Source organism: Taeniopygia guttata, chromosome 4 (genome assembly GCF_048771995.1).
Source record: "Taeniopygia guttata chromosome 4, bTaeGut7.mat, whole genome shotgun sequence".
Taxonomy (NCBI): domain Eukaryota; kingdom Metazoa; phylum Chordata; class Aves; order Passeriformes; family Estrildidae; genus Taeniopygia; species Taeniopygia guttata.
The window spans coordinates 29,305,915-29,325,463 of NC_133028.1; the positions used below are offsets into that span (position 1 = coordinate 29,305,915).

General features: G+C 39.1%; 1 protein-coding gene and 1 long non-coding RNA gene across 5 annotated transcripts in view; one reads left to right on the top strand and one right to left on the bottom strand.

The window, feature by feature from the left end:
* Positions 1–6,567: 6,567 nt before the first annotated feature.
* On the bottom strand, positions 6,568–10,178 carry LOC140683935 (uncharacterized). The gene is made up of 3 exons (XR_012055602.1): positions 8,485–10,178; positions 7,905–8,111; positions 6,568–6,928 (listed from the first exon to the last, which is right to left on the bottom strand). It is a non-coding gene; the product is annotated as an uncharacterized lncRNA (long non-coding RNA).
* A 2,604-nt stretch (positions 10,179–12,782) lies between these two features.
* SLC7A2 (solute carrier family 7 member 2) overlaps positions 12,783–19,549 on the top strand; it is a 51,876-nt gene continuing 45,109 nt past the window's right edge. For 2 of the 4 annotated variants that reach the window (XM_072928234.1, XM_072928233.1), the window contains exon 1: positions 12,797–12,859. The gene's annotated coding sequence lies outside the window, so the exon portion shown is untranslated. Of the gene's footprint in view, positions 12,860–19,549 lie in introns of all 4 variants that reach the window. The other 2 variants (XM_072928239.1, XM_072928237.1) reach the window with 2 other exon arrangements.

A 19,549-nucleotide genomic window follows, 5' to 3' on the forward strand; every position in this document is an offset into this window, starting at 1 on the left:
CTGACTATATCTGGTGGGCAAAAGGAGAGGAAGAAAGTGTAAAAAAAAAATATGCCAGATTGACAAGGTAGAAGTACTTGTAGACTGGTGTTCAAGGAACAGATTCCCTGCCTTTTATGTTTTGCAGACGTTTCACTTCAGAACTGTGTCTGTAGTATTTATTACCTATTGGTACGTGGAAAATAAATTTCAGAGAAAAATTTCTCTAAATTTCCAAGTCTCTAAACCTACCTTCTGTACTTTTAACTCTATTATCTTAGAAAGTTTTTATAATAATTTTATTATTTGAAGTCTTAATCTTACTGCTGTGCTTTGCAAGAGGGAAAGTTCAGCACTTGTAGAAGCATTCAAGGAAACTATTTCTTTTAGATGCTTTGGCTTTTGTTATTATTTTTTCTTGTCAAGGATTCTATTGTTTGTTGGACAAGCTCTTTGTTGGAATGCTTCCAAAATCAAAAAAGTCAATTCATTTGTTTCATATTCCAGTGGTTTTTTAAATGTTTGTCTTTAAATCTGCATTGTTGAAAAGTAGAGTCATTTTATTTGCTTGGCTTTTGTTTGTATTCTCATTATAATGCAGAAATGGGCAAAACAAATATGGTGTACATGAGAGAAACATAGAGAGAGTAAGAAATATTTCTGGTACATGGAACTTAAAAAAAACCAACCAGATATCCTATGGTTAAACATTTATTTGAAGTGAATCTTTAAAAATACTCAAGGTCTGTCTTCACAAGGGAACATTCTTAGAATGACTAAAAAATTTGTAAGGTAAGAAAGATAAGGTTTGTCTGAGACTTGAGTTGATTAAACAGTGAAGAAATGCACTTTTTTGGGGGAAGACATGATGTTTTTACTAGGCTGTCACTTTTTAACACCCAAGTACATTTTTACCTTGAAGGATAATATACCACTGTGATTTTTTTGTTCAATGTGATCATCAAAACACAATTTTTGGTACTTGACAGGGAAGATAAATGGAGGATATGAAAAGCAGATGACTAAATGAAACTACATAGTCCTAATTTTTATTGTCTGAATCTCCTTCTGTATTTGATGGTAAATGTATTACATGGGTATGCTTTGCAGTTAAATAAATAATCAGTCAAACAAAGCCCTTGAGGGCTTATTTAAATAGAAATACGTGAGGTGGATCTAGTAGAGTAGAAATCCAAGGTCTGTGTAATTTAGAACTTTGTGTAGTTTTCCCATCGGTAAATCACATGTGGTCTCACTCACAGCAGTGACCTTAGTTAGATTTTGATATGGCAGTAACTATAGGCATAAAGCATAATAAACTTCATGCTACATCATTTCTAGGAAATAAAATTTCATAGCCTACACTAACTCCATCATAAATTCATTTTCCCAGCATTCATTACATTAACAATTCATCAATTGATTCTATTTGCCATATGATGCAATACATTACTATTAAAATGATAAAGTAGATTGCAATATGAATTACAGACTAGAAGGCTGGGGTTTTTTCACACATTTTAGAATTCCTTTTGTGGGTGCTTCTCTTTGTTATACTTTTTATTGATACATATTGAAGGGATTAGGAATTCTGGCTGTCATTTAGATGCCTTAATGGGTACTAAGAAGCTGTACAGTCAGATTCCTAATTTCCTAAATTATTTTTGTATTATTAACTAGAAACCAATTGCAGGATTAACTGGTTTTTTAGCCAGCAACCCTCTGCACTTAAAAAGTATGACAGCTCCTTCTTCACCAGGTGAATAGAGGAGCCAAGTTGCAACAATAGGCAGCAAAGGCACGAGCACTGGAAGTCTTCAGGAAAAGATACACTGAAGTAGCATTGCCAGCAATAAAATGTCCACATAGATATATGTAAATCATACTGCCCAGTGCCAAACCTCGCTCCAAATATTACTGTATGAAAGTCAACCTACCAAACCACATTGTTCCACAGGTTAGAGCAAAACTAAGCAAAGAGAAAAACAGCTTTTCTAGTCCAGGATGTGACATAGCAGACAATGCTTCTCATTTCTTCACCCATAGTTCCCTTCTTAAACGCATACTAAGGTTTTGTGTCACCTTGGTAACTGTAGATCTTGGAGCAGATATTTTAAATATCATAAAGACAATGGCCTCCTGCTATGAAAGTACTGGCGTATGCCCTCCTGCTATGAAACTCGCATCAAGTGGATCTGGTCCAGGATTCCATTCCAGAAGATGATTTCACAACATTGAATTAAATCAAGATTCCTACTCACGGTTTTTTCAACAGATTTCAGTGTCAGTATTTGTTGGAGCCTGGTACCTATTATGATATTTTCCTTGAAAATTTAGTCATATTACTCAAAGGATGTAAAAGGCAGTAGTCAGACATAACCAGTTAGTATCAAAAGAAATACAAAACTGTATTTTATTTCATCATTTTGTATATGAATACTCTGAGGTTTTCCTTTCGGTTTTCTTGTTGGTTTTTTGTTGTTGTTTTTGTTTTTAATTTGCATTTAACGAGGCTGTTTAGGTCAAAGTAATAGTCATGTGCTTGTTCTTACTGTCAGTAGAGTTTTTCTCTCTGTATGATTTTTCTGATCTGTACACATTGAGACATTCCTAGTTATTCAAATGAAAGCTGGTAAAAAAATAGCTATTTTTCAGAATTTTTCTGGCACTGTCTCTTCTCTTGAATGTAACCTTTGACAGAACTAAACAGTGGCAAGTTTGAGGCCACTTTTAAAAAGCATCTTGCTAAAATTAGCCTTATTTGCAGGGTGTGAATGAGAACAGTGTGCAAGTTCCTGTTCAGCAGAAAGAGTCATAACAAATGTATCAGAATATTGTTGGGACGAAGTACACCAAAGCCTCTTTCAATCTGAATTAAAAACAAAGAAACAAAACTCAAAGTAAAAAACAACAAAAAATCCTAGAAACCAAACACCAAAAAAACACACATAAGTAGCACTTAAGCATAGAAAATATGTTTCTGTTATTATTGGTGGATGACGCATTGAATAAGACAGCTACAAGTCTTAATTTCTCTGAACAATACCCATCCTCCTTCCCCCTGAACTACTCTTTTCCTTTTAATGGAGGATTTTGTTGCTTGATTAGGAATCTAATTCTGCAATACACGGAACTCACCCAAACTCAAGGGGCTTTAATTGGGAAGATTAAAGTCATTAGAGAATCACAGAATCATAGAATATGCTCAGTTGGAAGGGATCCAAAAGGATAATCAAATCCAATTCCTGACCCTGCGCAGGACATTCCAAAAATCTTCCCGGGGGTGTGCAACACCTTGCAAAATTTAAACCTGAATTAAAGGCATTTCTTCTTTTTCCTTTGAACAGGCTTCCAGTTAAGTGCTATTCAATGAATGAGAATTTCTGTGTTGACACCCTCAGTATTGCAATACATACATCCTTTGTAACATTTTTACTATCAGGTTTAACATAAATACCAGCAAGTGCTCAGTATCTGAACCTCATTCTTTGGTCTTTACAGGACTTGAGTTGGAACTTTATAAGTGAACTTCTTATTGTATCCTTGTGATGTAGGGGTGAAGAGGTCAGCAAAACTCTTTTGCTCCTGTTGTCACTACAATGCTCTCTCCTTTTTGAAAATGAAAGGAAAAACAACTAACTTGCAGCAAATCCATCCATTATACAGTTCACATGAACCCACTTTAGGCCCAGAACCTCAGGAGCTGATTTGGAAAACTCCACAGGTACTCAGTGCAGGCTGGAGGGAACCATTCGGTGCATCTACACTCCACTGCTGCTCTGAAAGAGGCAACAGAGGAAAACGAGCTAAGTTAGAAGCCTGTAGTTCTTAGCATGAATGTTATGTGTAGTGTAAGAGGAGTAACATCAATCTATCTCTCTGACACTGCTGAAACACAGTCTTGTCAAAGTATTCTGATAACAAGCTGGGCAAGACAGCACCAAATTCACTGGGAAGCTGCTCATGCAAGCTCAAGTGACAATGATAGTCTGAGCCACTTTTGGATGACCTTCACCACTTTCTGATTTCTCTGAGAGGAGCTGGCTCCCACATTGCTCTGCCAGATCCACCCCCACTCCCATATGTGATCAGTCCCTGTGGACAAGAAGACTGACACAGCTTGTAGAGGCTAACTATTAATGTGCAGTAACACTTCTGGCTTCCATACTGGGCATGGGAAAGTCCACACTGCACAGACTGATGTGTTGGAAATGTGCCTAGCAATACAGAAAGCATGACTTTTTTTTTTTTTTTTTTTTTTTAATTCTATTCCATTTTTCAGCATTCTTGATTTTTTGGCAATTTTCTATGTACTCTGATGGCTTATTTTTCCCACAAAACTGGAGAGTTTATAAAAAGTGTAATAGTCAGGAAGCGTCCCTTGTCTGACTTTCAAAGGCAGTCAATTTTCCTTACTAACATCTCAAGGCAGTGAACATGGCAGTGGGATTAAGTGCAGGGGATGGAGTGAAGAGAAGAGAGAAAAACTTTCTGGAAGTTTTTGGCTGCTGAAAAAGAAAGTGAGAGTCTCACCTAAACAACATGCTGCAATGTCAGCATAACATCTACTAGAGACCAGGCAATCTGACACAAGAGGGTGTGGGAGAAATCCAAGGTCCCTCTTCTTGAAGTATTAGTGTCCTGTAGCCAGCGTAGAGGACCTGGTAAACTCCTATATGAAAGAGTCTACAATTTTTTTCATCCATATTCAAGAAATAGGAACTAACTTTGAGTGGGTGTAAGAAAAGGCAATTAGCTTGATCAGGGATATGAGGAATCTAATATACAAGACTGAAAGCTTTTTGCTTATTGAGCCTGGCAAAATAAAATCAGAGAAATAATATGGTAACTTCATAAAAACATATTTGAGAATAAAAGGGTGAGGGAATGTTATTCCAACTAGAGGATAGTACTGACACTCTAAAAAAAGTAAAAATGTAAATTATCTATGGATTCGCTTGAGGATGAAACAGCAATATCTCCTCACATCAGTGCAGTGAGGCTCTGAAATGCCCTTCTAGAGAGATAACTCAGAGCTTTTGTACTTCAGTGACCAAAAAACTGCTCATACTACTCTGGTTATGATGAGTCATTCTGTTTTAACATGTAGCCTGAAGCATCTACCTTGACACAGATTCTTGGTTTTGTGAAATATGCATAATTCAGGATTTCTTAGGAAAATTCTAAGTCATAAGTTGCAGGGAAGAGTTCCACCTCTTCTGACCTTTACATTCACAGACATTTTCTATGTGAACCATAATAGCTGCAAGACTACAAACTGCACTATAGCCATTGCCATTAGCTTTAGCTCTAGAAATCTGCTTCTTTTAAGCAAATTGGATACCACAAAACTTGGGGCTAGGAGGTCTTCAATACCAAGATTAATATGTCATGCTCTATATTACTTCTGGCAGTGAGCAGTGATGAAAAAATTACCCTGCAAAGAACTGCTTTTAGATTAGTACAGTCTGTGTCCAACAGGCACTTGCAGGGTGTTAATTTCTATGTCTTGTAAAGCATTTAGAGCCAGCCTGTTAATCCTCATAGGTATAGTGTTGTTGTAATGAATTGAGCTGGATATCTCTTTGTTGGATATCTTGTTTCTTTGGGTCATACTAACACAACCTCTTTTTTCTGCTCTTTTTAATTAGGAAATAAATCAAACCCATGAGTGCCAATTCTTATAAAAAGTATACATAAAAAAAAAAAAAACAAACCCAATATTGTCTCTAAATCATTGTGCTTAGACCTAATCTTTCCCCGGCAACATAAGAAACATATACAGTGTTCTCCAAAACTGCTTTAGTTATTAAAATACATCCATCCTTTCAGAAAGACAAAAGACATGATCTTCTGGATATCACAAAGCTATTGTGAACTACTCCCCTACGTGATCTTCTTCATAAACCAGCCCGCTCCACTTTGAGACCAGTTACTTTATTGCCCCTACCCACATACACTGCTACTACAAAGATTTAGATATTGACTCATATATCTCAACCAAATATATTCAGGGGCTTCTTGTGCCAACATCTTCTTTTGCCAACCTAAACAATTCCTCTCTCTTCCCAAAACTTAGCCTTTTAAATATACACTGCAACCATATCTCTTACCAGTCTTATATTTGCTGTGATAAAAACCTTCTTTTTTGAAGGTTTGCACTGCAGATTTCAGTATAATATATAAACCTCTTGAAGCAGGATTTGATGAGGGCAATTGTCTTGTGACAGCTGGCAGTTCTTTCACAACATTTTTCTTTGCAGTTTCCATGCTTACTATGTGGTGTCGTGTGCATCAGCATTTTAACAAATATAAAAATCAGACAAAGAATAAGAAATTATAATGCAAACTTAGATATATTCAAATGTATTATGCAAATACTCATTCACATTTAAAGTCATGATTCACCGCCTTTCTACATGTTTACTCCTCCTGCTTAAGTGGCTACAGGCAGGACTCAGGTACATATGTGGGTGACCAGAGGGGATAAAGTAGAATTATTGACAACATGAGAAAAACAGTCTTCTATCACTTGTTGCCCAATTAAGCTCAGCACATTTCAGGTATAAAAAGAAGAAAATAATAATATTGCATTACTCATACTTTTTATTCAAGAAAATGAATAGCAGTGTACAGAAAGGTGGTGGGTACAAATCATCATATGAATAATACCCTAGATTTAATACCCTAGAATCCTCTGTTGTGTTCAAAGAATTTTGAAGGATACATTTTCAATGATATAATCTCTTCCTGATTAATAGCAACTGCAGGAGTGGAACAATATAATCATTTTGTGGGCGCCAGTGGCAGTTGTTGGAAGTCATCTATGTGATATTTTTCTTTGAAGAAAAAACTTGAAGAGCAAATCATGAAGAAAAGTTCTGTGCAATATCCAAAATTTTGCATTCTTCTTTACCACTTAAAAATTTAGCTTCGTCTCATCAAAAAGCTGCAAACATGTCATTTTAATCAACTTCAGAGTACATATATGCATAGTGTATACTTAGTTATAAACTATACCCATCAAAACACCAATGAGCAAAGACATATGCAATGTACCTAGTCATAGAATCTGTGACATCTCTAGTCAATTACAAGCCCCAGTTGTAAACATTATTTTCCTTGGGGAATATTTCAGTAATTAATGAATGCAGTGATGGAGCAGAGTGTACTGACATTATGGTTTCCCCAGTGGTATAACTAGAACTGAATGATTCAGAGAACTTCCTTCCCACTGTGCTAGGCAGAACTGAACTTAAAATGTGTCAGTATATATTTATACTCCTTCTTTTGCAAGGGCAGAAGGGCTGTTTAAGTCTTTCACATCTGGCTGCTCTCTCCCACCCTTTTCCTGTGGGAAGTTCTTCTCTTACATCTTCGGCCACAGAGAAGGGGAAGAATAGCTGTTTGAGGGACTGCACAGCAACTCAAAGGTCAGTGAAATTTTCCTGGGAAAGCTGATTAAAAGTATTACTTTATTCTCTTTTAAAAAAATGTGGTCAGTTTTCTGAGCAGCAGAGATATGCTGAACCACAGAAACTGATTTAGGAGAGCTGGAGGTTGTGATGAGCAGTAGCTCAAGGATACAGTGTAAAACTGCTGAACTGAAATTAAAATATATGGTGAACATCAAAGTAATAGACTATTAGTTAGTTAATTAAAGACCAGTGATGTAGAATTGCCTTTGGCATTAAAATTATCTATCTGACTGAAACATGTAGAGAAGATCATGTTTCTCATGTGTCTCCAGTACACAACTGGCATGGAGTGTTAAAGTGACTCTAGACTTTTGGAGAACCAAATTCACATATCAGGAAAAATATAATAGCAGAGCCACAAATCTCTATATAAATAGTTACCAGAATCCAGAATAAAAAACTTGTTAAAAGATAACCTTAGTATCCTTTAAACAGAAACATACAAACCTTTACGCAGATGTTTGTTGTCAACTGAGAACTTTTTTTCAGGAATCCCAGAAGCTCAGTGAGACAGCATTCATATCTGGATATTCATAATTTCTTTATAAATCACAGGCAAGGTACTTTCTTCCCTCTAAACTGAAAGCTTGGACTCTTCATGACAGATGAGTGTTTGAGGACACTAAGTCATAGAGTCTATGGGTTCTGTTGATGCTGGGAAAGAAAAAAAGTTTATGGTTCAGAAGTTATTCTGAGCTTGCAGAACTGATGACAGTAACAGTACCCAACAGCACCACTTTTGCAGGACCATATTTAAGCTTTAGCATTTAAATTCTGCTGCAACACATTGTAGCTCCCTTTCTGTTGCTCCCCTTACCAGACAAGCCTGCATTGGCAGATGCTAATTTTGTGCTGTACTCCACTGAGTAATGCGTGTGATGCATAAATGCATAAGTAGTGCATACAATTTCTGAATTTAACTAGCAGCTTCACATAGACCAGATTGAAAAACTTGCAGGTATTTCATGTCTTAGAAAAAGACATGAAAGACAAAACCCAAAATCACTACCCCAACTTAAGAGATTACCTCCTTAACTTCTCTCAAACAAATTAAGGTGTCAATTCCTTGCACAGGTCATGTGGAAAAGTAGAAGAGATGAGAAGCAGCCAACCCTCACAATCCCATAAGGCATATTTCTTTCTCTAAGCGGGCCAAAACGCAGGCTGCTGGTTCAGCTTCAGCAGGTCACTTAATACTATCTTACTGAGGCCACTCATGTGATTCATTATGGCTAATCAAACCCTAAGTACTTAAGCAAATTCTGATCCCAGAAGAGATTGTGTTGAGCCTGCAAACAGAGACTGCTAAGCAGTGGTTAATATGTCAGCAACCTACTAAAAACTGAAACAAAAAGTATGTTTTCTTTGCTGATGAGTCTGGGCAAGTTTCTTGGCAGTTCCTTCTACTTTCAAAAGTTTCATTGACATGGACTCTGTTGCTCAATGCCTGAGACTTGCCATAGATTGATGGAAGTAGTTATTAGTTACCTCAGTGTTGTCCACTAGAAAACAGGAGATGATTGCAGCTCTCCTGCCACTCCCCCTTACACTCCCCTTGGTACACCCCCTTGAAGTCTCAAATGGCAAGCCTGCTTTAGGCAGCTGAGGATCAAGTCCTACTAGAACTTTTTTCCTAGTGGGGAAATTAATTATTTCCTAGCAATAATTCATTTTTGACTCTACATGGACAAGTCCTCTAAAGAAAATCAATCCCCAACTGTTAAAAATTGTTATCCAGTGTTCATGGAAATATTATTTTAAATCTTCATACTTCTTTTTTCCCTACAGATGGGTAATTATTACTTACAGAGATACACTACTTTTCCATGATTTATTTAAATGACTTTTTGTTATTGTTCAGTCTAATAAAATACATTGGTTTTTATTTATTAATGTGGATTAAAAATACTTCTTGGCTTTTTTCTCCTTTGCAAACTTTTCCCCCCTCTGTGTTTTGTATTTTAAAAGTTTAAAGGACCATCTATCCTGAAAAATATAAGTTCTTAGTTATCTAATTGTTAAATGTAGTCCAGGCAGCCAAAACAGTTCCCATCCCCATTCTCATCCCCATGAACTTTCTGCTCTGCTACATAATTCTGTCATGGCCATATTAGCATTAATCTGTTTGCAAGGAAGAATGCCTTCATTTTTACAGCATTTGCATTCCTCAAAGGACCACTGTCTATGAATACCTTTGCCATGAGCTAGGTGATGAAGAAGGAAGAGGGGAGCTTAGCCTGCTCCCCCCACGTCACCAGCCAGAACAGCTCACAAGTACATCTTTAAACTTCAAGGGATTAAGTTTACTATATGTTCATTAAGTATATTAGTACTATCTCTTCAACATTTGCTCCTGTTAATAGGACACAAAGGACAATAAATACTCAGAACAGAAACAATTACACACAAAACCACAGTGAAAACAGAAAAGTGAAATTAACACATTAATAGTGGATAATACCAGAATTTTTAATATGAGAGCACAGTCTTGGGTTTCAATTGCTTCACTCAGGTAGAAGATGAAGGTGAGGGAAAGAAAGAGGATGAATAGTTGTTTTCATTTTGTAGACATGATAAAAATTTCCTTGCATTTTTCAGCTAAAACATGTGATGGAGAATAATAATTTCATGTTCATGTAATAAAAGCACATACAGTACAGCAAGAATATGCTGGGTAACTGGAAATTTCACAAAAATAATTTTGTACCATAGATTTGGAGAGACTAATTTATTTTGTTGTGCTTAATTATTTTCACATCTGTCTTCTCACATGTGATGTAATATATAGAGCATTTAGTGAAACATTTGTGTTTACAAATCCAATTACTCAAAAATTAGTAATTAGTAGTAGTATTCAGAAGATTTTATGTATCACATACATAACTTCCTAATATGGATTGGAATATTTAGGCAGAATTGTTGATCTGCACACATGGGAAGGGCAAAGACAAATAACTTTCTGATTGCTAATGTTTTGGCTAAATAGGCTGCCCCTTAGTCACATGATTTCTCCCAAAAACTGACAGATATACTGAAAAAAAATCTTCACTGTATTGCTTATCTTACTGATGTAGCTATTTCTTAGTAGACTGATGACACTGTACCTGAAATGTTCAGAAAATGAAAGATGGAAAATTCTAATGAGAATTTAAATGTAAGAGGAGTCCAACCACAAAGGAACACAACATGACTGTTTAACAGAATGTTCCATGATTATTTTTCTGTAAATAAACAGAGAATAACTTAATTTATAGCCATAAATTCACTTATGAAGTGCTAAGTCATCAAACAGTCACCCCCCAAATATGTTTCTGCTCTTCTTATCTTGTCATATTGGCCCTATACATGATCTTCTTCTGCAAGAAGAAAGAGACTCACAGAATTAGAACTCAATCAGAGTTGCAGATGTGTGACTTCTTTTAGATTTACAGTTCTGAAAGGGTTTCCCCTGTCAAAGGAGAAAGGCAAAACCTAGCCAGATTAAAGATGGAATTTAAGCTACTTTTGAAAGGAAGTTCTTGAAAGTAGGGATGCATGTGTGTGGGTATATGCACATATAATGTATATATTTACATATCCGTGTACATACACCCACCCCATATATAGATCATAAAAAAGAGATGAGAAGATCCATAGCCAAAATTTGTAAAGGTGTGTCCAAGGATTTGATGTATTCATAGAATCACACAGAGTATTCTGAGTTGGAAGGGATCCACCAGGATCATCACAGTCCAGTTCTGCACAAGACAGCCACAAGAGTCACACCCTGTGCCTGAGACATTGTCCAAATGCACCTTGAACTCAAACAGCTTGGTGCTGTCGTCTGGGGAGCCTATTCCAGTGCCAAACCACCCTCTGGGTGAATTTTTTTTCCAAATATCTAACCTAAGCCTCCCTTGACACAACTTCAGGCCATTCCATCAGGTCCTGTTGGGTCACCAGAAAGAATAGGTCAGCACCTGCCCCTCTGCTATCTCTCATAAGGATGTTGAAGATTGCTATGACATCTCCTCTCAGTCTCCTCCAGGCAAACAGACAAGTGACCTCAGCCTCTCCTCATATGCCTTCCCTTCACCATCTTTGTAGGCCTCCTTTGAACAACTCTCTAATAGCTTCATATTCTTCTTATATTCTGGTGCCCAAGATTGCACACAATATTCTAGGTGAGGCTGCAGCAGCACAGAGCAGAGTAGGATAATCACCGCCCTGAACCAACTGGGTGATTCAGATTATAGTGTTAAAAGGAAAGGACCTATGCAAGTAGAATATACGCAGAGTGAAAAAGATGATGACTGTAAGATTTATTCTAGCTATTCTCAATGTTAATCTTAGCAGTAGCTATTCTTAGCCTAAGGCTATTCTTAGTGTTAGAAGGAGTTTTTAAAGATATCTGGCTGAGAGAAATGATTTGAATTATTTAGGCTGAAGAAGAGGGAGGCACAAACTCTTCAATCTGCGGACAGATAGAGTTCCCAAGTTCCAGGTATCTCAAACAAATATGACAAAGCTTTTAGGAAAAGGCAGTGCTTGACAACACTAGAATGAAAAGAAGCTGCATTGTACTTGTACCCATCCTGTAGCACTTTCTGCTGCTCTCAGACAAATGTCACCTATGATGTCTCCCAAAACATAGAAAGTGTTATCTGCTAGGACAGACAGGGTGGCTGGCTGTATCTTCGTTTCCACCACTGTCCGGAGCTTCCTTACAAAATCCCACCACACGCTTCTGAAAGGTGCCTCGGAAATTAGATCCAGCAGCGGCAAAGGGCGTTTGGGAAGCGGCCGGCCCGGGAGCAGCCTCTCCTCCTGTCCCAGCGCAAAGCCAGGGCAGGCACTCACCCACCCGCCGGCTCACCCCTATGAAGCTAAGGGGAAAATTGTTTCTGAGGGCGTATCATTCATGACACCCCGCCAGGGCTATTCGCGTGCGGACATCAAACCACTCGGGACAAACCAAGGTTAGAGAAGCCCGTGGCTGCTGGGAATGAGGAGTGGGAGGGCGTCGCGGGTGGGACTCCAGTGTCGCTCCCGCGGAGGTGCAGGGGGTCTGTGAGGGCGGGGGCAGCGGGGGTATCGGCACAGGCCCCGGGACCGCGGTGCCGGGGCTGGCCGGCCTCCCTTCCCCGGGCCACGCTGCGGGAAACGCGGTCTGACCCTTTTAGGGAATTCTCCCATCCCCGCTGCGCCCCCGCCAGCGCACTGCCCCGGCCACTGAAGGGAGGAGAAGAAGGAAGGGCGGGCAGGGGGTCGGCAGGGTGGGGTTTGCCCGCACGTGTGGGAAGGCCGGGCAGGGGGGCTCCCTGAGGGGAGGAGCGCCCCGGCTTTGGCTGCCGGCAGAGCCCCGCCGCTGCCAGCGCAGCTCCGCGCCGCCCGCCGCCGCCGCAGGAGCCGGTCCGGGCCGCGTAAGTGGCGCCCCTCTGCCACTTCCCTTCCTCGGAGCGGGTGGGCGAGGGGTTGGAGAAACACCGCGGCTTGGACGTGGTGGGGAGGGATCCTAGGTCCCAGGTCCAGCCAGGCTTGTGCGGCCGGAGCGGGGCTGGTCCCCGCCTCGCTCCAAGGAGTTATTCCTGGCGCCGGGCGGCTTGCCGGGGACAGAGGCACGGGGCCTCTCCGCTGCCTTTTAAAGCCCGCCGCCGAAAGGGCGCTGGCGTTCCCCCGCCGGCCCTGGCGGCCGTCGCTCCGGCGCTGCGCCGCTGCGGCCGGGGAGCGCGGGGCTGGATGCGGCACGAGTGGGGCTCGGGCACAAGGGGAAAGGCTCCGGAGGGCTCCTGGGCGGCACGTGTGCGACCTTGTGTGCTGGTCCTGGGGTGGCATTTGCTGCTACTGTAAAGGATTGGAGGCGTCGACGGGTGAACGCCCCTCCTCGGGTTTCTGACAAGCTCGCTCAAGGCACTGGCTTTACCTGGAGGCGTGGTCCGTGCAGGTGTTACTGACACAAAGCGCACAGTCGCAGTGCAACCCCAGCTCTTCAGTGCGTTTTGGGAAGCTGGGCAAGTCTCACTTCAGTGGAGAGCCTGAAGTAGTTTAACTGTGGTAAAACAAGTTTAGAAAATGTAAGATTGTTCCTTTCCGCCAATTTTGCACGTTTAAATCAAGAAATCTGTTTGAAGTATATATGACCCTACATATAATGCTACTGACAGCTGGAGAAAATGAGTCCAGTAAAATAAGTTTAAAAGTTAAGGTATCAGAAGCTGCAGAACATAATCCTTCCACTTTAAAAATATTTGGTAACAGTTGAGATTTGTGATACCATTTGGATGGTAGAGCATTATCAATCTGATGCAGAGTCTGGGTGAACTCCATTAATTTGGCTGAATTACATTAGTTTTGGGGACGGGGGTGGGTCTCACACCACTTCAGTTCTGACAGCACATGTAGTTTCTGCTGATTTTTATGCTAGTGCTTAACACATCATTCCAGCAGCTTACCTTGAAAGGAGCAGAAGTTTTGAAGTTTGGCCTAAGGTGTGAAAGGACTTTCTTCAAGCCTACACTCTGCTTCAAGTATATTAATAGCCAGCATTATTTTGCAAGTTTTCAAACTTTTTTCTTTATATTCTTCCTGTTAAAATAAAAACAAATGTATTGTGAGGCATTTGGATGTTTCAGAGATGGAGGAGGTAAGACAAGGAATCATGGCACATAGAAGCTGTATATATTGAAACAAGCTGATGGTAGTTTGTTTATGCTAGAAAGACAAAACACATTCTATAAAAGTTGCTGTAGACACTAAGCAGACTCAGTACACAGTGGGTCTTGGAACACTGTGAAAAATGTTTTGAGTTCTGGTTTGTGTTACCTAATGGCATTAAAACATTGACAGTAAAAATAGGCATCATGTCTATACAAAAGCTGAGTTTGTTTTCATTGACATCTATGATGTACTACATGCCCAGACAGAAGTAGACATGGTGCCTCCTGCCCTGCTTCTGTAAGCGGATCTCCATGGCTGCAATTGATTTCATTTGACTCTGTCCCTGTCTGCACAAGTCTTCTAAACCCCAGTCCACTGGGTTCTGATACAAATTGGCACAGAAATAAAACAGCCCCATAAAGACCTAAGTGGCCATATTGGTATCTTATGAAAAGTGCAGTGATGTTTTGCATGAATGGCACACATTTTTACTCTTGTGCCACATGTTGTGATAAAGATTATTCATGCATGGAGTAATCTTCTGTCTAAGTGATGTCACTAAAATGCAACTTTGATTATTCAGATGTGGAAGAAACCTGGCACTTTGTGAAGTTTTAATACAACGAAGTTTTGATCCTGAAGCTCAATGTGTTGGCTACTGTGTGCATGCATAAATGGTCTGACCAAGGTTCCTGATCTCAGTAAAAGTGTACTCGATAAGGTGAATGACAAGGTATCTGTTTCAGCTTTGTACACACAGATTAAATCAAAATGAGTTTCAATTTTCTTAGTAAGCATAGAATGACAGAAGGTCCTGAGTTGGGAGGAACTCACAAGGATCACTAAAGTCCAATACCTGGCCCTGCACAGGACAGCCCCAAAAATCGCACCATGTGCCTGAGAGCATTGTGTTAATAAATTAATGTACTTAGCACATTTTAGTTAAGGTGTAGCCAAAGATGTAAAAAGCTAGCAATGCCATTTCAGTGCATATTTGTGACTTTGAAGTAGAACTTCATGCATTCATATTAGCTTTTTCCATACTAAGATATTAAAAATTATTTTATATGTTGCTGAAATTATTAAAAAGTGTACAGTATAGTAAAAAGTACTTGGAGCCATGTTTCTGAGTCTGTAAATTTTCATGTGTCTGAAAGTGTCCATCTTCCTGATACCTTTGCCATTTAGCACATGGCCCTTGATCCTTCAGTATCATGATACAGTTCTGATCCTCAGGCTTCTCAATTCTTCATCCTTTTATTCATTCTCCAGTTGGGGAGAACTTCATCTCAGCGGTTTAGTACCTGAGAAATTTAGTATTGGTAAGTCAGCTGTCAGGTCTCTTGGAAGCAAACAGTTGAGCTTTCAGAAAAGGACAAATGTGTCCTCCTTTCTGCTGGGAAAAGCATTTGTATAAGTGATCTGCCACTGCAACTCCAGTGAGAGTTATAAAGGTTACTAGTAAAAATGGCTTCTGGGACTCCTAAGCTTAGTCATAGCTGAAAATCATCCAAGATCATAGTATTATCTTGCCTGATCTCAAAATTCTTATTTATCCAAGTGGATATACTCCAAGGAAAAGATCATTTAGAAAGGCACTGAATCTTGTCTTCACGAGTTCCTGCATCAGATTGCATGTGTGTGGAATGAGAGATTTCTGAATGGATGTATGACACTGATGGGAAATGCGACTGACCACAGGATGATTTCAGAACATCTTGTTCTACACACAGCTGGAGAATAAATTACCTCATATAAAGCATTCTGGTTGCAAGATGATTGTTAAGGTCTCTTAATGACAATATATGATCTACAGTAGTTACATATTCCTATTTCTCACTTGACTATGAACTGAACCCCTGTAGAAGTGAGGGTGGACAGGTTGTGACAGTCTAAAACATTGATAGTTTAATGGCTGGTGTTGAGTCTGTGTTTATTGAGAGTGGAGAGGTGCTACTGGGATAGCATACATAGACAATTGTCATGTATATCTTTCCTTTACTGTGGCTGTAAAAATTCTGTCCTAGACTACATGGACTCCAAGTATATGTGTGATGGTTGTGAATATATGTAAGCAGCCCTCCAAAATCTGTTATGAAGAATTAAGCAACAAAGTGGAGTAGAACATTTGATGGTTCAACTTAATAACAGAGGTCATCACAAATAAAATATATCTCCATTCACATATTGTAAAGTTAATAGAATCTCTAAGACAAATGGAGCCTCTCAAAATTTGCCCAGACAGCAATGAACTTCTGAATGGTATGGAATAGTAATGCCAGAGCTCTGATGACAACTATCTGCTCTAGTTTGGGTTATGGCTTCTAGAAACATTATATAAAGCTAATTTACATGAAAATCCAGGCCATAGGATGACTTCCACAACACTTACTTTGGAAGAGTATAGTCTCTCATTAGTGTCTGAATGGTAGCATGTGTCTGACAAACAGTAGTAGACCAGCCACACAGGGAAAAAATGGGGGAAGCAATCATACATAAACCATCACGTTATCATCATGATTGTTCACTGGCTCTGGCTTTTCCCTTCCATTTTTGCAGTTACCTTTTCCTACCACACCCAGTAGTTAATGAAGGTGACCCAAAAGACCTCCCTGCAGCTGCTGGAGAGAGGTGGATTTTGGTGCTCTCCGTTCCCTGTGACAGCTCATCAGAAATGCAGTGGAGTGCACACAACATCTGCTGTTTCTGATAAATAATCAGAACAGGCAGAGTCGATGTTGGTGATTCGGTGTTATGCTGCAGTTCCCTCTATCACTAATAGCAGGGTAGTTTTGCCTCTTTGTGATGATAACATCAGTATTCAGAGTTTTCTTGCATCGTTCTACTAAATGACCTAATTTCTGAAAATTATGTTGTCAGATGCACTACTAGAAGGGGATGATTGCATTAATCCAATTAACTAGTCACTAGAATTTTTGTGAATTTATCTGTTATAGCAAGGTAACAAAATATAGAAAGGTGTCAACTGGCAAAATGCAAATAAACTTTTGCAGGGAACTAGCTTAACTAGGGAACATTAGCCAGTTGGGATTGGACTGAAGGAAAAGACAAACTGTACCAAGTGAGTTTGCCAGATTTTTCTTCCATCATCTGTATTTAATATACAAATTTACTCCACCTGTGCTTTTTGCTTTCCAGAATATTTTTGTTTGAGAAACGTATGGAATAAATTTATTATTGCTTTAAAGAACATTATGCTTTAGGTTACTTTTTTAGGGGAGGGAGTTGGATACATTGCAATATAATCTTAATTTCCACATCATTTCACTGTAGTAACAGTGAATGATGTGGATAAGCTGTTCTATAGCTCTGTGAATTCATGTGGCTGATCTCTGCTCCTTGCCCACTTTGAGGTTAGATATTCTTTGCCTGGAGTTGTATTGCAAGCTCCTTGACAACATGGGAAAGCGATTCTGCTTATTTTATTTTGTTTGTGCAGTACCATGCACATCATGGTTATGGAATAAATAATAATTGAAACAATTTGGAAAGGATTATTATTGCCCTTTTTTTCAGTTTCCTTAGACTGAGAAACATCTCTATATTATTTAAGGAAATTGAAACATTTGGATATTATACAGATAGATACCTCTTTACTCCTGTGAGGGCCTAAATTAATTCCTCTGAATACACTGTTTATGAATTATTTGGTCTGATACTGATTTTATTTTCCCTCAATTATTTTTGGACTATCATGCATTTGAGAGAAAATGATAGGATGTGACTTGCCAGGAAATACTTTCAGCACTGTGGATTAGATGAAAGTCTTGTGGATATATAGAATTAGCATGCATGTGTGATTCTTTTCAAAGGTACAGTGCTTCAGTGTGCTTTTTGGAGCCATTAGTTTAGATGAGTAGGCAGGATTTTTGATCCTTGTAATGACAGTCTAACTTTAAAGTAGTGGTAGGTCTTTGAGTACAATCAGTTTCAGAATTTAGTTGCTCTGTTCTTAATGCAAGGATTTGAAGACACGGAGAACTTTTTAGGGTAGTACTGAAGAAGTACCATGAAACAAATCAGGTTTGTTATGTGCAATAATATGAACATAGTAATTTACATGTTCTGTGGTTGTTGTTTTACCTCAGCAATATGTTTTTAGAAAATCTTGGTGCCTTATCTCTATACACTGTTTGCCAACCTGTGCCTACCCTCTTTCTTTACAAAGACTCAAGGAGGGGCCCTGGGCACTTTCTGATAAAGAGGGGCTGTTCTACAGGCATAACAAGGTCTCATCCTGAGTGAAGAGGGAAGTCCCAAGCTGGAGGCATCCTTCAGGCCTGTTTGTAGAAGGTGCCTTCTACATCTATGAATTTGGCTTTTTTTTTAAAGAAATATTTTTCAAGAAGGCATGAGTATGCACTAGGTAAATTGCTATGCTGGCAAACTGGTAAGAGAAAAATTGCACTTACCTCAAACTAGATCAGTAAAGAGATTCAATATTAAAAATACAAATATTTGAATTATCAAGAAGTACATGGGGCTTGGTTAGAAATACTATGAAATTTGCAATTATAGTGTTCACTGTCAGATTGTTTATTAAAACACCATCTATGGGGAGACTTCCTATTGCATATAATAGACCTGCTTGGAGGTTTTCATTGTTTTAAGGTAGTTTGTGTACCTGTCCTTGCCATCTTTGACCAGTATCTTTTCATTTCTGTTTGTTTCATTCAGTGACCCCAACCCAAATTGGCCAGAATAGTTACTATTAAAAATATTAAAATATCTCCCAAGGAAGCCTCAAACATGAGTTTTTGTTCCTCATATTCTCAGAGTGCTGTTTTTGCTGTTTCCCAGATTCTTTTTTTCAGTGCAGTAAAGACTCCTATACTTCATGTTTACATCAGTTTGTACAGAATAACTCATGGTTTTCTGCTCAGGGAAATACATGGTTTGTGCAACACAACATCTAGGAAAATAATGAGAGACCATTGGAGGTGGAGCAGTGGTAAACTGGTGTTATGCCAGTTACATGAGAAAAAAAGAATACTGTGAGGTTCCCTCTGGTAGTTTGTAGCTGAAGATGAGATTCTGCATAGAGAAGCAATGATGATTCACATGGTGTGTGCTCCTCAGAGCTTGAGCAGGTTTCTTCAAGACCTGTGGTAGATCCAGATCACTCGAGAGCTCTAGGTTTTCAGTCACATTCTGCATAAATTCTTGTGCTGCATAGAACGTATGTTACGAACCATATCAGGTCTCTGGAAAATTGCAGGAAAATTAAATGTATTATAAGTAGAACATTCAGTGCTGGCTTGCATACAGAACACTAGGAAGAAGATCTTACTTCACGGTCTTTGGTTTTACTCTTGCTGACCTGACAATAAAATAAATAGGTTACAACAATCCCACAATGGACACCAAAATTATTTAATTGCATACTTTTGACACCAAAAGTATTTAAATACATACTTCTGCAGGAATGACATGTT